General features: G+C 43.9%; 1 protein-coding gene across 1 annotated transcript in view; it reads right to left on the reverse strand.

The window, feature by feature from the left end:
* Window positions 1-18,318, reverse strand: part of MFSD13A (major facilitator superfamily domain containing 13A) — a 168,336-nt gene extending 150,018 nt beyond the window's left edge. Inside the window, exon 1 of the mRNA XM_069239515.1 lies at window positions 18,227-18,318. The gene's annotated coding sequence lies outside the window, so the exon portion shown is untranslated. The remainder of the gene's footprint in view (window positions 1-18,226) is intronic.
* Between the last annotated feature and the right edge of the window lie 757 nt (window positions 18,319-19,075).

A 19,075-nucleotide genomic window follows, 5' to 3' on the forward strand; every position in this document is an offset into this window, starting at 1 on the left:
AACTCCAGTAAACTGTAAATCTTGAGGAAACAAGCATTTACAATGCATCGGGTCTCGCGTTTGCTCATGTTAGAGCTGATCGCGTTGTAAACTCTTAACCCGACTTTTCACCTATCGGGCAAAAGTGCATTTATGTACATAACCCGAAAAAGTGAAATCAAGTATGTAAAGCGCTCGACTTCTGCCAAGCAAGATCGCGCTCGTAAATTAGAGAAAAAAAAGTCCACGAGCCCGATGGAAAACAGCGAGCCTCGCGTGTTTTCTGAACTTGGTCGCTGCGCTCGAGGAGGGCTAGCCACCGGAAAAGGCATGACCTATGCGTGCTTCCGACTAATGAAAGCAAGCAGATTTTATTAGGAAAGCCCACGAAACCAATAAAAAACACTGACGTGAAGTTGACAGGGCTCCGAGCCCTTTTCTAAATACAAAAGAGTCTTGCTGCGATACGCATGCGCGAGCGCATGCAACGCAGGCTCGACCTTAAAAAATAAAGCAGAGAGCATTGTTTTTGCCGTTTCGTTGTCCAAGCATTGCATTTCCAAAGTTTACAATGCTTTACATTTAGATACCGGAAAACTATAAACCATGCTATTTGGGACCACGCAAATAAGATTCTTTACTGCTAGAAAGTCTGTGGTTTTCATTAGTCAATTGTCTTGTAATTAATGCAGTGAGGAATATTTTATAGAGACATTAAGTCAGGAGGAGAGAGAATATATATCAACATTTTGAATATAAAAAGATGCATTTGGCATGGATGTTAGTACAATATAATTCCTTTTAGACTCCAAAACAAAGTTTACTATTTTTTGTCAAGGTCTATTACTCAGACGTAGGAATATAATGTTTTGTTTTTCTTGAGTTTGATGAACATTGATAAAACAATCAGAGTGAGTTGTTTGGAGTCTGCTGTGCCATTCTCAAAAGCTTTAAGTGTCCTGAAGCGATGGAGACAGTGATTTCTCTGGGGAAGGAGAAGAGTATGGATAGAGTTGGAAAATGCATGCACTCTCATGGAGTGCTTAACATAAAAGTAAAAGGTAGTTCCCTAAAAAGTGAGCAGCAGGAGGATACAATTGAGCCCATCAAAAGGCATTTGCTACACAGGAGAGACAAAGAAAACAAATAAATCCATTTAACAGAATGCAAGCACATAGGAAGTTATTACACACCACAAAGCCAATGGTAAGCAATGGGAGGAATGCATTCATACATCAACTTTCAGCATTTCCCAAATATGTCTTTGCAACCAAATTATGTTGTAAAAACTGTGCCATGGGGACGTGGCTAAATTGGCCGCTGAGTAGGAGCGTCTTTTCAGAGCTCCGCCACTGGCCGATGGAAATGGCTGGATCAGGCGCCCAGTGCTGAAACTGAGCGACATGGTAAGGCTTGCTGGCTCTCCCAGAGCCCCAGGGTTTGGCTGGAGGCCGGGAGCAGCGGGGCTGAGTGCTGTGGTCCCGGGTCAGAGACCAAAGGCCCACAGCGGGCCCTGGGGGGTGGCGGGGTGAGATGGCCCGCCGGGTGGGAGGTTCCAGATTCCCCGCAGACAGCGAGCAACGCCAGGGTGCGTGAAGAATGGCCGGCACCCGCTTGGGAAGCCCAGAGAACAAGCGGCCCAGGCCCAGCGGTGCCTGTCTTAAAAGATACCTGGGCGACTCGCTGGAGAAGCGGCCCAGCTGCCTGGGCACTAGAAAACAGGCACTGGGGGAGGCCTGAACTGGACCACGTGGAGAACAGAGAAGAAGCTGAAATTATATAGCATTAAGCTCTTGGAGGGACTGCCGGGAGAGACTGGTGGGAACCTGCGCCACTCAGAAACAACCACTTTAGACATTCAGGCCAGGAGATTAGTGGGCCCAGTGACGGGTGAAGATAGGCTGGTGCCTACCGGACAGGAATATGGGGGTATTGACGCAAGACTGCCTGTCCCGGTTAACACCCCCTGTAGTGGCGAAGGCGGTCGGGCCATCCGTCCCTTGTGCCATGCCCCACCGGAAGGCTCACTGACCGTACAGAAGGGTGTCCTGCCCCGGACACCTACAGGGGCTCCGGTGCTGGGACTTACTAGGGGTCGGAGCTGAGATCATAGACACCGGTGGAGTGCAAATTCCTTGGGCGGCAGGCCCACAAAGGCAGCGTCAATGAGAGTGAACCCAGACGGAGAGTGGGCCAGCGGGAATGGCGTCCCAGAGACATGGCAAAAAGGAGGGCTCCCTTAAAGACCTCTGCAACAAAACAGCTGCCAAGAAAACGGTTCCACCAGGGACCCCAGTGACAGAGGGAGGAGAGGTGGCAGAAATTAGCTGGGCGGGGAAGCGCCTCTGACAAGGATGTTCATGGAACAGCATTTTGGATCCCTTTGTGAGGATTTTGCCACATTGATGCAGGAAATTACAGCAGAAGTCAAGGACCTCAGGAGACAGGTGATCGAAGTGGGTCAGCCTGTGGACACGCTGTAGCAGACACACAATGCGCAGGAGGAAGAAGTAGACTCCCACAGACGGGAACTCCTCGCCCTACAAGATAAGAACCAAGAATTGCAGAATCAATAAGAGGACTTGGAAAATAGATCCCGGTGATCTAATATTTGTATAGAATGGATGCCGACACCAGCCGTAACAGGCTCCTTAGAGGACTTTGTAGTGCGACTCTTTCTACATGTAGCCCCGGCGCTAAAGGATCAGACCATCATATTGGACAGAACACAGAGCTGGCCGCCCGCCTGCTCACTGGGTCAGGCTCAAGACATAATGACCTGTTTGCACTACTTTAGACAACGGGAGATCATAATGGCGGCTGCTCGTGACCAAAATGCGACTGAGTTTGAAGGGCAGCGGATCGGCCTATTTCAGGACTTGTCGATGTTGATGCTGCAGCGCCGCAGAACCCTTTGGCCGGTAACAGACTTCCTAAGAGAGAAAGGCATCAGATATAAATGGGGCCAGCCCTTTCGTCTACACTTTGTTTGGCAGAACGAAACCCGCAGTATCTGCACACTGGAAGAAGCACAAGGCCTTAAGGGGATGCCGCCGAGCCTCGGGGACCAGCCCCAGCAGTCGGTAACCCAGGAGCAGCCACCATGAAGAGATAGGGGCCAGTCAAAACCCCATTCCAGACAGATTAAATCTCATAAACCAACAACATCTGAGAATCCGAAGGAAAGAGCAGTCTTGGTTCGAAGTCTACGAAGCCAGGATAGCGCTTCAGAAGTGGGCTTAGACCAATAATAGGACATGATGAACAATAAGGGCCCTCCCCAAGAAGGCATACCTGTCGCCTGGGAGATAACCCAGCCGGGCGACCCTGACCCAGTAAAGGCAAGCATTAAAGCAAGTGCAAACCGAGCGGCGGAGCTCCAACCCCTTTGAGAAGAGGTCGACCGAAGTCAAACTGAGGACCAGGCCGCCCCTGGACAGGTCTATGTTAGTTCCCTGGCGGGGAACATCTTTAAATCTTTAAATAACCAGTTGTTTGTTCCTGTTCCCCCTATTCTTCTCTCTTCCTACTTTGTCAGAGGGGAGTTAGCATCCTGCAACCCCCATTAAACACAGGTTTGTATGCTGGGTCATCTTCCTACTGACTGAATCACTTGACAGAGTCATAGAATACACTAACCTCACCCAAGGTCACCATTCTTAGTTTAAATGCCCGTGGACTTAATGCGTTTGTGAAGAGACAAGCCCTTCTTCTGCAGCTCAGGGAAACGGGGAGTGATCTCTGCCTACTACAGGAAACCCACTTACTCCAACCAACCTGGAAGAGATTACGGTCACGCTGGTTTTACCGCCAATTCCATTCCTCGGGCCCAGGGAGGCGGGCGGGAGTAGCAAACTTGCTAGCCAAGAGTTTTCCAGGAAAGGTAACACAGATACAGGTGGAGATTCCAGGGAGGCTCCTCTCACTTCATATTGAAATTCAGGGGCGTAAACTGACAGTAGCCAATATCTATGGGCCAAAGGAGAGCCAGGAGAGCTTTCTGAAAGACACATTGGGGAAGATACTGACAACATCAGACAATGACATTGTAGTGGGCGGAGACTTTAACCTAGTTCCGGACCCCCAGCTATATAGGACCACCCAGAGATATGGCAAAACAGGAGCTTTCTCAAGGGGTTTTCAGGAGTGGCTGGAGGGGGCAGGGCTGGCTGACATCTGGCAACGGCAGCACCCGACGGCTAGGAAATACTCCTTTTTCTCAGCCACCCACCAGACATACGTGCGCATAGATTTCTTCCTCACTACTCCCCACATCACTACTCTGGTTACCAGGTCTGAGATAGGGGTGACTTCTATTTCAGATCATTTCCCGCTCACCTTACAGCTCGCACTTTCAGCCCACACCACAAGTAAAAGACACCGGCAGCTTAATATGAGGCTCCTGGCGTATGAGGATATCCTAGCGGGAATCAGGGACACAATAGCCTCCTTTCTAGACACAAACAACACCACCTCAACATGACAACCTCTCTATCCCAGAGGTCGAAAGGACCGCATTGGAGACTAGTCTCCCATTCCCATGGGCTTCTCATGGCATCATGTACCTGGGTCTCTAAATACACCGCACACTCGAGGTGACAGTGGCTCACAAGTATAACAAGATATTAGATACGGTGCACTCCAAACTGACGAGGTGGAAGGCACATGGACTATTATGGCTGGGCCGCTTAGCGGCGACAAAGACGACACTTCTACCTAAAATACTCTACCTTATGCAGACTCTGCCGATGCAACCACCACATTATCTCCTAGACAAACTGCAAGCACACATATGGGAATATATCTGGGGCAGTAGGAGGGCCAGAATTTCAAAGAACCGCACCTGTTGAGCTACTATCATGCAGCCCAGCTATGGTACGTGGTTGAATGGGCCCCACCTCTCACTGAGAAATACTGGTGCTTTATTGACCAGGCAGTGGCAGGAGTCCATATTTGGAAAGTGCCTTGGCTGCAAAAGAAACATCGCCGAGGGGGGAGTGTATGTTTCCCCTGTCCTGTGGGCAACGGTGGGAGCATGGGACAAGGTACAGGTTATGAAGGGGTTATCCACACCAATCTGCCCACAGACGCCGCTCATCGGTAACCCAGACTTTTCTCCTGCGATGGGCGATTCCGCCTTCACACCCTGGCAAGAATCAAATTGCAAGAGGATAGGCGATCTCTTTGTCGAGGATGGAGTAATGGACTTCAATCATTTTCAAGCAGCATACGAGCTCCCAGCAACTGCATATTGGTAGTATTTCGCTGTCCACTATTGGGTAACTTCCCCCGCAATACGCCCTTATGCGAGTCGACCCCTCACATGCTTCAAGCAGTGGCTTTTAACTAGAGAAATGGACAAACAACTCCTGTCCGACATCTACGCCTTTCTGGTAGTACCAACTGTGCCCCTTGCAACACCGGAAGCAGAATGCGAACATACCTTCACAGATAGGAGTGGTGTAAGGTACTTCACAGAGCACGAGTTACAGCGCATGCCACAAACACCAAGGAAATGTTCCTGAAAATAGCCCATTACATCTATAATACACCAGTGCGATGGTCAAGTAGGGGGGTGTGCGGAGATGGGGGTGCTGGCTTGTGTGCAGACAGGAGGGCACACTTACTCACATACTGTGGCACTGCCCGAAAATAGTCTCTTTCTGGTGCAAAATCCTCCAAGCGACTGACGAAATCCACTATACTAACATACCACGGTTTCCTAGCTATGTCTTACTGGGCCTCCCCAATCCTCTCACATACCCGCTTCGCTCACCTCAAGGCCGGGCTATGACACTGGCACTAGGGGCAGCAAAGATCTTACTACTCTCCCTCTGGGGGTCAGAGACCATCCCTACTCATACCATTTGGTTACATTGTGGGCCCCATAGGTATGGAAAAATAGACTCTGAAAATGGGTGAAAGGGATGGCTGGCCCCCCTGGACGATAGTGACTGGGGGGGATGCCTGCATGGCTTCCCATATTGTCATAATACCAGCACGTTTGCACCTTGTCCAAATTAAATACCTCTCCCTCACTTACCTTATACCTCTGTAACTGTGGAGAGCTCACCAATAGCCTAAACTGAAATGTTTCTGCAGTCCCAAACACAAGGGAGAAATTTTTTCATATGGCGTGGAGCTACCCAGTCATAGTGGTGTACTGGCAAAAGATACACAAAAAAAGGGAGCACACTGCCACACACTCCAGCATAAAATAGCCCCAATGCATCATGGTAAATGCAGTAATTTGATTTAAAGATAGAGACATTTTTCGAAAAGTCTTTCACCTTATGTAGGTGCAGCAAGTGCCGTATCTCTGGACACGCGTTTCTGGATTTCGGCCGTCATAAGCAGAGAGAAAATATATCTGAAGGGGTTGCTTGAAATGCCGCCGAACGTCTTCACAGATTTTTGTACCACTCAGTAGGTGAACAGGTGCATCACCAGAGCTCGTCAGCTCGTAGGCTCACGGGAGCAGTCAATTAGACACACAAAAACTTGCTGCACCTACTTAAGTTGAATACTTTTTTTAAAAAAATCTTACTATTTATATTTAAATGACTGCATTTACCATGATGGCTTGGGGCTATTTTCCACTAGAATGCAAGGCAGTGTGCTCCCTTTTTCTTTTTACTGGCAAAAGATCTTTGCCTCGAGTCCTGGGCTTCAACCCTTCACTGAGGATTGCCCTACTGGGGATCCTGGATGACTTAGAGTGGGGACCCTTGGGATAACCAGACCATGGTAGGGATTGGTATGATGACTGCTATGAGAAATATTTCCAAACATTGGAATTCCACAGGGCCTGCTCCTACCTGCCTCCCAGACCGAATGCTGCTTAGGAATGAGCTACAGTGCAGAGCATATAGCCAAAGCTGCATAGCAACACTAAAAGGCATTGCCAAAGCCAGTGGGTTACAAAACGTAAGTTATATTGGCATTACCAATGCTTGTTAATTGTATAGTGTGACTTACACAGTAGCATGACCAGAGCTGATAAAACCATTTTTCCTTAAGTGCATTTCACTACCATTACATTACACTAGAGTATAGAGTCATTTAGATTATTGAGGGTCTTTTATTGTATTGTGTTGTAATAGTATTTATATAGCGCTTACTACCCCTGACGAGGCGTTGAAGTGCTTTTCCGTGAGTAGCACGCTACTCCGGAACCCAAAAGGAATTAGTGGTGGATTAGTATAGGGAAATAGGAGTACAGTTTTAGTATTATTATGAGTTAATTTGAGCTGCGGATATGTGAGTTTGTTAATTGGATTGACTGGAGTAATGGAGGGGCGGAGAAGGGAAGAATCCAGAAGTGTTAATTGGGAGTTTATGGTAACAGGATTCAGGCTTGGGATGAGTAAAGGGGGGGGGATGGAGGAGGGAAGAGTCTGTGGAAGGGGTTAGGGAGATCACAGTAGCAGGGTGAGATAAATGAGGGAGAATATAATAGGTTGTTTGGGAGATCATGTTAGTAAAGTAAGGTTTGGGTGAGTTAGATGTGGAAGAGGAGGGAAAAGCTTAGGCAGGGTTATTTAGGAGATGAACCTAGTAGAATCGATTTGGGATGAGTCAGAGTGGGAATGGAGGATAGATTGATAGAGACATGACATAGTGATGGGTAGACAAAGTGTGATATAAAATGAGAGCAGGGATTCATAAGTATCTAGTATAACAACTTATCTAGGAGTTATGCAAAGACCTATGAACATGTTAAGCATAGAGTAACATACATATATATGTGTGTATATATATATATATATATATATATATATATATATACACATACACACACACACCCACAAACATGAATACACACACATATATGTACATACACATATTTAAACCATGAGTAAATATACAGTAAACAGGTTTAAAGAGTATGTGTGTAGTTTACTGTTATGACATAGTAGCGATACATATTTTCTAAAGAACTACATATATCACTAGAATATACAAATAATCAGATAAAAAATATTTATCAACATAGGCATAGGCAGTCCATAGCTGTTTGAATATGGTGATTATGAAGGAAAGAGCCAACTCTTGGGTAGTTTTCTGAAGACAAGATAGTTATCTGTGACTCTTATAGTTGGGGGTAATGAATTCCATAGTTTGGCTGCTTGGACGGAGAAGGACGTACCACCTATAGTCTTTTTCTTGTACGGTGGTGTAGTCTTTTTCTTGTATGGTGGTGTTCTAAGGCAGGGTGCCAATCTTGAGCGGAGGGTTCTTTGTTGGATGTATTTGGTAATTTTCTTTCTGATAAAAAGCGGTCCTGTTCCATGTATAGCTTTGTGGGTGATACAAAGCAGCTTGAAAGTGCATCTTCTGGCAACGGGTAACCAGTGTAGTGCTCTCAAGGCAGGGGAGATGTGGGCTTGCGGCTTTACATGTAATAGTAGCCTGGCTGCGGAATTCTGGATACGTTGTAGTTTTTTCATAACAGATAGAGATGATCCATGGTAGAGGCCATTGGCATAATCCAGCTTTGATAGTACAAGCGAGTTAGTAGTTTGCACCTTGTGTGGAAATCTGAGGTGGGGGAAGATGCGTTGTAGAGTCTTCAAGGTGATGAAGCTTGTCCGTGCTAATTTGTCCACTTGGACATTCAAAGTTAACCTGGAGTTCATGGTGATGCCAAGGTTTTTAACTTCCTTGGATAACTGAGGAGGTGGTCCGAGATCGTCAGGCCAGGCGCACAGTGGGCTATAACTTTTCCAGTCACCATGTATGAGTATTTCTGTTTTGGAGGCACTTAGTTTGAGATGGCTCCAAGTCATCCACTGATCAATGGCTCTGAGGCAACTGAAGATTTCTGAGTTTTCAAGGTTTTTGGGGCATTCTAATTTAAGTAGTATTTGTGTGTCATCTGCATAGTTGTTTCATGTGAAATGAAAATCATTGATCAGTTCTGGGAATGATACCATGTAGATGTTGGAAAGCAAAGGTGAGATGATTTATGACTGGGGGACCCCTGCTTTTGTGAGGTAGAGTTTGGACGAGAAGGGGGGCGAATAGATGATGTTAATTCTTTTTTGAACGTAGGATGTAATCCAGTCGAGAGCAGTCCCTTCTATGATGGCTTCATGGAGTCTTTCAATTAGGGTGTCATGGTCAACTGTATGACACTCCATTACACTGTAGGCCCCTCCACAACACTCTACGCCATTCCTCAACACTACACCCTATGCCATTCCACTCTATAACCCTCTACGCCACTCCACTCTATGCCACCCCAATCTATTACACTTTACTCCACTCTACGCTTCTCTATGGCACTCCACTCCACTCTTTGCCACTTCACTCTACTCCAATCTATGCCACTCCACTCTATGACACTGTATGCCACTCTACAACACTTTACTCCATTCTGGACACTACTCCACTTCATGCTATGTCACTTTAAGACACAGTATGCTTCTCTACAACTCTCCACAACACTCTGTGCCACTCTACTCCAGTCTTCGCTACTCCACGTGATGCCATTCTCCTCTATGCCAACAAACTAGTCATGCTGAACAGCAGCCCCACTGGTACACAGCATAAGTAAAACACATTGGCAAAGCCAATAGTTCTTGTGAAGGCGAGACCCATTGACATTGCCAAGGCTTGTTTGTCATTATGGATTTTCCTCATGTCATTACTGTTTTCACATCTTCCATAAAGTCCAAGTCTTTCTCTTTCCCAACAATCTCTTCTCCTCTGAAGCCAGAAAGATTGCCATTGGGAGATCCTTATATGAAGCTGGTATCTCCTCCTGCCCGTTCCAGCAATTCTTATTGTGCTGTAACTCTCAATGCACTCACGTTTTAATCTCTCTAGAAACGGAAGTAGGTGTAAACACTATTCTCCACCATTGTACGGTGGATGTGCAGAGAAGGAAAGCAAGCAAGAAAAGTGGCTGGCTCAGCTGATCTTACAATAATTTAGGAGTTAAACTGGACTCATTGTCCCAAGGGCCTCCAGATTGCAGTGGTTTCTTGCAGATGTGGTCACTGAGAAATATTCTCAACTTGAAAACCCAAGCTGGTTTCTGCTATCAACACGATATAAGGTGCAAGTTTGAGCTACTGTAAATCTCCCCATTTGGGCGACACTAAACATCTTCTTCATAACAGACACCTGGTCTCTAAACTCAACAGGTTTGGTCCCTGTATCGAGCTGCTTCTATGTTTACTGGTATTCAGCAGTGATGTCTGGCTCTCATTTTTAGGGTCGAGCCTGCGTTGCATGCGTATCGCAGCGAGACGCTTTAGTGTTTAGAAAAGAGCTCGGAGCCCTGTCGACGTCACGTCAGTGTTTTTCATTGGTTCGTGGGCTTGCCTAATAAAATCTGCTTGCTTTCATTAGTCGAAGGCATGCATACGTCATGCCTTTTCCGGTGGCTAGCCCTCCTTGAGCGCATCGACCAAGTACAGAAAACATGCGCGGCTCGCTGTTTTCTGTCCGGCTCGTGGACTACTTTTTCTCTAATTTACTAGCGCGATTTCGCTTGGCAGAAGTCGAGCGCTTTAGATAGTTAATTGCACTTTTTCGGGTTACGTACATAAATGCACTTTTGCCGATAGGTGAAAAGTCGGGTTAGGAGTCTACAACGCTATCAGCTCTAACATGAGCAAACGCGAGACCCGTTGCATTGCAAATGCTTGTTAATCTTGTGTTTTCAAAGTAGGTGCTCAAAACCTGCAATCCTTTGCAAATGCCACATTATAGTGCTTTTCAGGTCGAGCGCGTAAGCACTTTGACCTGTTGTAAGTATTGTGGCTTTTAACCATGCCCACCTCATGCCCATCACTTTCACTCATTCGTGGGCTTGCCTTTCAAACATCCCTTGATGTCATTGGAAAACATTTGTACTACCTTGAGGCTGGTTTGTTACTGCCTTGGGGACCGAACCTGTTACATGGATAATTACACAACTGCCGATATGTTTTACTGCGAGCAAACTCCTTTTTTCTTTTGTCTTTGTCCTTGACGCTCATGGTGGCAACAGCGTATTGAAGCTTGAAGCAGCGCAAACTCGATCGGTGGTATTGGAGCGCTTTGCATGCTCCATTTTTCGCTCAGTGGTGGCCATGCTGCTTTGAAGTATGGTTCTATTTTGATACAAAATCTTTTTATGACATATTTTCTGCTGCAGAAATCTTTCAGGAAGAGAATCAGGTTACCCAAGGTGTTTCAAACCACATAAATTACTGTAACAGCATTCCAGTGTTTGCAAGTCTCAGCAAGAACACAGTAATACGCTTCTGAACACTAGCCAAGCAGCGCCACAATCGAACATGACCATTAACAAGAGAAGATGGGATTTTTGGCAGCCAGCACTTCTACAGACAAGAGAAGGCCCTGCATCACTGTAAGAACTGTGCAATGTATCATCATTTCATTGTATCGATTCCAGGGCACTGCGAGTTATTTTATGAAGTACACAAAGGCATATTCTTCTCCTCTACATCCTCGGTGTCTGAAATCTGTGTAATTTCGTACTTGATTTTAAGGCTGCATATTCCTTGTGGGGTGCTTTTTTTTTTTTTATCAACCCGGAAGCAACAGGGCAACTTTACGCAGCATTATGCTGCAAAACGTCGCTTGCAAAATACCAATATCGTGCTGTTTTTTTGTGGGTCGAGTCCCTGAAACGGGCTCGTTCGTCCTCCACCTTCTCAGTGTATCGTCGTATGGACCTGTAACTGTACATATAGGGTGTGGGCAACATTTCATAAAGGGCAGAATGGGTTAACTTATTGGCAGAGTTTATGCAATTTACCAGTGATATGCAGGTTGACCTGCTTTTTGGAATTTATTTTTATGTTTCCTGCCTATTCATTTAGCATTTGACTGTGCCATTATGTATTCAACAACTAACAGCACATGGAAGAATCAATGAACCTGGAAGATGTAGATATGAATGCTTGTTTTTGTTAGAAGTAGGTATGTTTGTAATGATTTATTTTGATGTATCTAACAGGAAGCATATTACAGACAGTTAAAATAATTAGAGTATACTATTAACTCATTCTTCAGTAAGCCATTTTTGTCTGGTCAAATTAGAAGCCAGCACAACAGAATGACATATGATTTTAGAAACATTTTCCCTACGTGGTGACTGTCCAAATGTGGGTCGATGGTCTGTGCTTGAATGTCATTACCGTTATGTGGCTGCTCGGTGACCTCTGAAAGCAGTTGCTCAGTGCTCTTCAGTACAACTGCTGTCAGAAATGGACACTCCATATTTGGACAGCGTGGGCAGAAATGGAAGTAACTGAACAAGCTTCAACACTATCTCTCCATGCGCTTTGCGGGAGGCCTACCACAGCATACTTAACTTTTATTCTCACTGGCTGCGTTTCCATTTACTGATTACAAATTATGCAGCAGGGTTGGCCAGTTTATGTGGCAAGAAAAGTCCAGCTATGAACTTACACCAATAGCTCTAACTCAAGCAAATGCAAGACCCATTGTATTGCAAATGCTTGTTTTTATTGCGTGGGAGATCGGGAGGCAACACGGAGGGAGGGAGTGTACGAGGTGAGCAGTATGGAAGGATAATGTGGAAAAAGCGCTATTATGGGGATTTTTTGTTTATTTAGAGGTGGGAAGCAACATGTAGGAAGGAGGAGGAGCAAGTGTGGGAGGAGCGCGACACAGACAACAGAGGGTGGGAAGGAGTGCTGGAGGCAAGCTGATAACAACCGCGGGCGGGCAAGCATAAAGACTGTTCTTAGTAGAATTGCACTATGATTGTTGAAACGTGTTGTCACATCAATATTATGGTTAACTAATAAAATGAATTAACATTCGAACTAAATCTGTACAAAAGCATTTTGCACAATCCCTGGTACTTAAAATGCAACTTTGTGCAGAACACATTATCACTTCTGTCACTGTACAAAGAATTGAGGGAATAGATATATTTTGTAAGTCCTATTGGGTATACAGCACCTACATTACCAGCGGCCAGCAACTGAGAGCACAAAGTGATGGAGAGCACAATGGATCACATTAAAGATGTGCTGCCAGTTAAGAGATTCATTCAGTTGAGGGGTATAGATTTTTTCTGTGTTGACATCTGCCTTTACCAAATCGTCCCTGCCATCTGCTAGTGCATTTGAAAACAAAGCACCTCGTGCATTCGAATGGAAGCACTCCATTGCAGCAAAGTTTGCTCTTTCATTCATGATACAAAGAGGATATGATCCCTGAACAAACGTTCACGGTCCACTTTTTTTAATCTAACTTTAAAAAGGAGATGGTTCACTCATAGAATCAGTTCGATGTTGAAGCACTTAACATCTCAATTCATGCATATTTTATATTCCCCAAATACGTCCATACTCACAATATTTCATATATGATCAACTATTACAATTTAATAGAGTTAAATTAACAGAGGCAATAGATTTTGATGTGCAGTGCTTTATCAAGACCTAATCCACATTATCACACATTTCAGATCAATGAAATTCTTTCAGATCTTATTAACAAACTAAAGCAACAGTCAACAGCAATGTCAAGATCTGCTGGTTGTTAGCAGATAAGGAGTTGATTGCCAAGAGATAGCATGCTTGTCTCACATTTTTGTCTTATGCAGAGCTAGCCTCTCAAGCATACCTGGGCATAACTATTAAGCCGCAACTCAAGACTGCTTTTATGAAATTCAGAATGAGGCATCTGCCGTCATATTCACATCTTCCCCCATGGAAGTGAACAAATATGACAGGTCAATGCTGACTCTGTGGTCAAGTTCTAACACTTTTAAAATTGACTAACTTAACAATGATGGTTTACGGCACACTCATCATAGCTGCTAAGAGAGGGGTGTGGAATTTAACAAAATATCTATTTGTCCATGGGATTTGCTGCGTCATAAATATACTTGTCCTGTAAAAAAAATCCACGTATCTCTTTGGTGCCAATTAGTGTGGCAACAAATTACGGCAGCAATTTCATTATATAAGAGCTCTGATAATACCCTATATGAATATGCCAAGGCTCACACTATAGTACGGTTTGAATACTAGCAATTTCTTTCTTTTGCCACCTCTCCACAGATCATATACTGGGGCTGCCAGAAGCGGTGAGCAATAGTTCCAGGGATGGAATGCCCTTTTGAATCTGTGCAAACTTACTAACCTTCATGTTTTAGGGGGTGTTTACCAGTTCTACTCTGATCTTTTCCTAAACTGAGAAAGGTTGTTAATTTACACCTGCCACGGCAGAAGTAAAACTTCTTCCAGGGTTAGGAGAAAACAATGGTTGGAGAGAAGTCAATTTGTAAATGCTCAACAGATATGCATGCCTAGATTTGCTCCTGCAAATGTTTGTGTGTGCTAAAATGCAGTTTCCAATTTTTTTTCTAGGAGTTCTGGCCTACTTCTGTAATTTCTTATGCATTCATGAAAGCCATAAATCGGCACTAATGCATGGACATATCCCATGGACGCACTTATGTGGCTTTCTTTAAGAATTGGGCCTCTATGTAGGTGCGACATTAACCAAGGCTTTTTGTTTTTTTATTAAAATTCCATCTAATTTATCTATCTATCTGCTGGCTTCACTGTGAGTGACAGAATTCTGCTTTTTGACAACGAACATATCTGCCCACAAAGTAGTTTTGTTCAGTGCCAGGAACTACTGAGCAATGTTTGCTTTTTGAGACCAAAAAATAATATTTCTTTTTTCCAATGTTTGTTATAATGTTGTGGGCTTGGCACCTCCAAAAAGGCTGACCACCATTTTAGGACTTATTGGATTTGCCAATGCTTGTTTATTTTTATGTTTCCCATCATTTTGTTAAAAATTATTACATTGATTTTCCATTATGAATATCTTAGCACGCATCAACACATTTTACTAAATGATGCTTCAAAGAAATGGTACCTAAAATTTCACAGTAATTTAGCAAAACTTTTTTTCCCTACTTGCCTTTTTTGTGGAACTTTTATTATAAAAGTAAAGACTCAAACTTGCTTTCAAGCTTCTTCAAATATTTGCATCTGATCAGAGAGAATCCTGGGACCATTATACATAGCTTCATATTGCAAAACTTTGCAAACGTCTGTACACATTTTTTTTTTACAATAGAACCACTCTAAATAGTACAGTCCGAACTTACAACATTTCCTTAAAAAGCTCACCTTAATAATAAAGGCTTTGCTTTAATTAACATTAAATACAAGGTTGAACAGCATTAACATATGGACCCAAATATTACTTTAACTGCAGACAGTGCCCTTCCCTGATCTATAATGTGGTACTGTAAGGTTGAACAGCATTCACATATGGGCCCAAATATCACCTTAACTATGAATCGATGTGCTTATTTGTACTTTTGAGCTTGTGGCGTTTAAAACACCTTTTAATTGTAAAGGTTTTAATTAACTGATCAATAAAATTCTTCTTCTTCAAATGTGTACCCTTTAACAAAATTTGGTTGCAATGTTTCACCTTTTAAAACTTTGTCAAAATTCAATCTCCAAATTAAAACCCTTTTAGAAATATGTATCTCAGATATTATAAACATGGGTTTTTTAAAGAAATGCCAAAAATATATTTAAAGATTACACAAACGGTCTGCAAATGCAGCAGTAGGGAATTAAATGCCAGGGATATCACTTGCCCATAACGCACAACCTCCTGCATTTTTTTATCTGGCATATGTTTTTTGAAAGTCATTGATAGAAACATATGTCTCCTATAACTGGAATGGTCAATTCTTAACCTTCTTTTTTTATGTTTAATTTTCTCTTAATTTGGACAATCTACCTGCAAACCAGGAAGTGATGTGTTTAAGGTGGAGTTTCATTTCCCAAACACCACACTATTAGCAAACACGGCCAGAGCCCCGGGCTGACAACATTCCAGTCAAGACACAAAAAACGTTGACACAGAAGGATAACATGTATTCTGGAGTAAATTGATAAAACCACCTGCATTGTTCTGCTACCCTCAGTGTGAAGGCTAAATGTGACTGCCAAGGTCACAGGGAGAGCCCTGATTGGCATTGCTTTCAGAAAACAACTATCAATGAATAACGCTAACGTGGTTTAGGTCTCTCCCAGCAGTACTAGAATCTCCTGGATCAGCGGTACGCCGACAGTGTATTCCCACACATACTGGGGGCAACTACTGTCCCCTCAACAGGCCATGTTGAAACTAACAGCGGGTTTAAAATGGAGGGGGGTGAAAACTTTTACCAGTAACTCTGGGAGAGGCACCTGCCAACTTATTGGTAAAATCTGTGCACCCTCTTCTAAACGGGACTGTTTACTAATTCCTCTGTCAGTAATGTGTTGTGGCATGCGTGGAGACCATGAGTTGTACAGATGGGGTCCACTGCAAGGCCAAAATGCATGTTGCACCAGATAGTGTTTACCGCCTTTGCCTTCAATTTTGGATAAAGAACATCTATCTAGAGCCAGTATCTGGTCATTTTTTGGAAATTGGAAGAAGTTCTGCAATACCAGCTGAGAGGACAATGACCTTCAAAGAACCGTTCCCCAATGCTGGAACCATGCCTATGAAAGGAGGAGAAAGTAGAAACAGCTGCCCTTGCTTGAATAAAAGGGAGACAAACTTCCTGCTATGGTGAGTATCTACCCTTAAACAATAGGATAACAATGCATAGGCTCATCTGAGACCTATTTCGAGAGTGGCGCGAGAAGCTGCGACCGCCCATCCCCCAAGCTTAGCTGAATCTTACTGAATCTGAAACAATCACATTTGCGCAACACACAAAGCTGGAGAATGTGCTGGTGAGCCTGCACTGTCCCCCGACATGTCCCCCGAACACCTGTTATACAAAGCCTATGCAAGCACTCGGGCCACTGAATAAGCGGCACAATGCACTTCCTTACTAATGTGAACAGAACCTCATTTATACCATCATGGAATAATATATAAAACATACTTTGGCTCAGAAAATGTATGAATTATTTCGTTTCACCCTTTTTACTCCGAGGAAATGGATCACACTTAATTCTGAACCCCCTACAACACATAATTTGTGAGTTATCATGGTTTAAAGGTCCCTTGTCTCCACTGAATACCAACTAGTCATGCTGGGGCCCCAGGATCTGTAGTTACCCCACCACGAACAGTAACAGGCATCAACTGGTCACAAGATACAGAACCTTGAATGTTGTGATAATCTTGGGTGCTAGCCTGTTTCCAGTGAACCCATTTCAAAACATGAACCTGTATGTGACCATTGTGAGCGCCTGAATTATGTCTGAAACATAGACAACAGACAGCTGAAAGCCCGTGTGCTGGTTTTTCTTTGAAAAAACGTAACTATATTCAGGAAGTTCTGTTACGGCACTGGAGAAAGAAGCAGAGGGCTGGACATAGTTACAAGATGGACAAAACCGAGATATAAAAGCACACCAACAATGAGAATGTATAAAGCTCAATATAAATTACTTTTTGGCACTAACTCATCAGTGTTGGTACTCAACTCAAATGTGACTATGGGATGAAGCTTACATTAATTAAAAAAGTTAAACATTTTAAGGATTTAAGTTTAGGTTTCTGCACGTTACGTGGAAATGTGAGAAGTAGACGCATGACCCACTGAATTAGGTTACCGGGACTGGAACTTGTGACCTGCAGTTTAAACAATAATTTCTGTAATTGATCAACTCGCTGAGCTATCTTATTAGCAGCCAACGCGGTGTCCCACGGGTTACACCTGACACCCTAGAGCATGCACATTAACCCCATAACCTACGGTAGGCTAATTCAAATCTGCGACAAGCAGTTGATTTATTTGGTGGCAGAAATGGTAAATATTTCGCATGCTTACTGACAGCCCAAAGGCTGTCACTGATTACATCTTACATTACCCCTATCCTCCCACACATAATTCTGAAACTGCTCTCCAGACTGATTAGGCGATACTAAACTGGCATTAAAACCTGGGGTCGTCATTGTGCTAGTTATGACTGGGCATGGATAAATTGGGAGACAGTTCACTTCACATGATCCTTGGTCGCAGATCTATTGGCAGTCGATTTCTCCAACAACGACCAATGCATAGCTTCACGTGCCTCCGTTTCAACATCATCTTTTCTCCAATTACTTAATGATGAAAATCAACACAGAATTAAGGACAACCTCGTGTACCCTGCTGAAAACTTAAAAAAATAGGGATACGGCGCCCATTTCCCAGCACCTTTGCAACGACTTATTATAGAGATAGTAGTTACAGGCGCAGGGAGCATGAATCCTGGAGGTTTACCTGTATGCGCTGTCCCTGGACAGACCTCTCTCCTTTGCACTCCACCACCGTCTCGTATGTTGATTACCAAGTTGCCAGGCATTTCCGGTTTGAGTCGAGCGCCGAAGGCACACACGCTAGCCTAACAAGGTGGATCGCCGAGCTACCGAACGTCTATTGCCGCAGAACTAACATGTATCGCGAAGCCCACTTGGTAACTTAGTTGCGGAATATGATGTGTATGCTGTGCGCGAGATACCGCAGGACAAGCAGCTTTAGATTCAGTCGCATCACAGTCTTACGATGGTAGTGAGAACTTTTTAGGAAAATATCTAACTTTAGGGTCAAAGCAATTACAAGAAATGGAAGATAGAAATAAGAAAAAAACGCTCCCACTTTGAGCTATATCTCTAACACGAGTGAGCGAAACATGCAAGCCCGTCTTTTTAAAGACGGTCGAGTGAAATTGTTTCCACAATAGAAACATTTCTAGCAGTTGCATCAAAATTTTTACATTCTTTTAAGGACAGGGAGGCGAGGTTTGTGCTTTCTTTTTCATTATTACTCCAAAACAGCAGCCAATAGGAATACAGAATATAGATATATTACCTAGTAGCGGTTGCCACTAGGTAGTTATAGTTAGAACCTAGTTTCTGTAGAAAAAGCTTTTGTTTGCCTATATCTTTGGAGACTCTTGACAAATCGTCAATAAACTTTCCCCAAAAATTCGATCTTCACATGAGCTGCTGTTTGGAAAGTTTCGGGGTGATCTGTAAAGCGGTGGCCGAGATAAAGCGGGGATGAAAGTTAGTGTGTTTCCAATGCTAAATCCCACACGATAGTGGAAAAACCACTGGACGGAATTGTCAC

The sequence above is a fragment of the Pleurodeles waltl genome, chromosome 6 (assembly GCF_031143425.1).
Source record: "Pleurodeles waltl isolate 20211129_DDA chromosome 6, aPleWal1.hap1.20221129, whole genome shotgun sequence".
Classification (NCBI taxonomy): Eukaryota; Metazoa; Chordata; class Amphibia; order Caudata; family Salamandridae; genus Pleurodeles; species Pleurodeles waltl.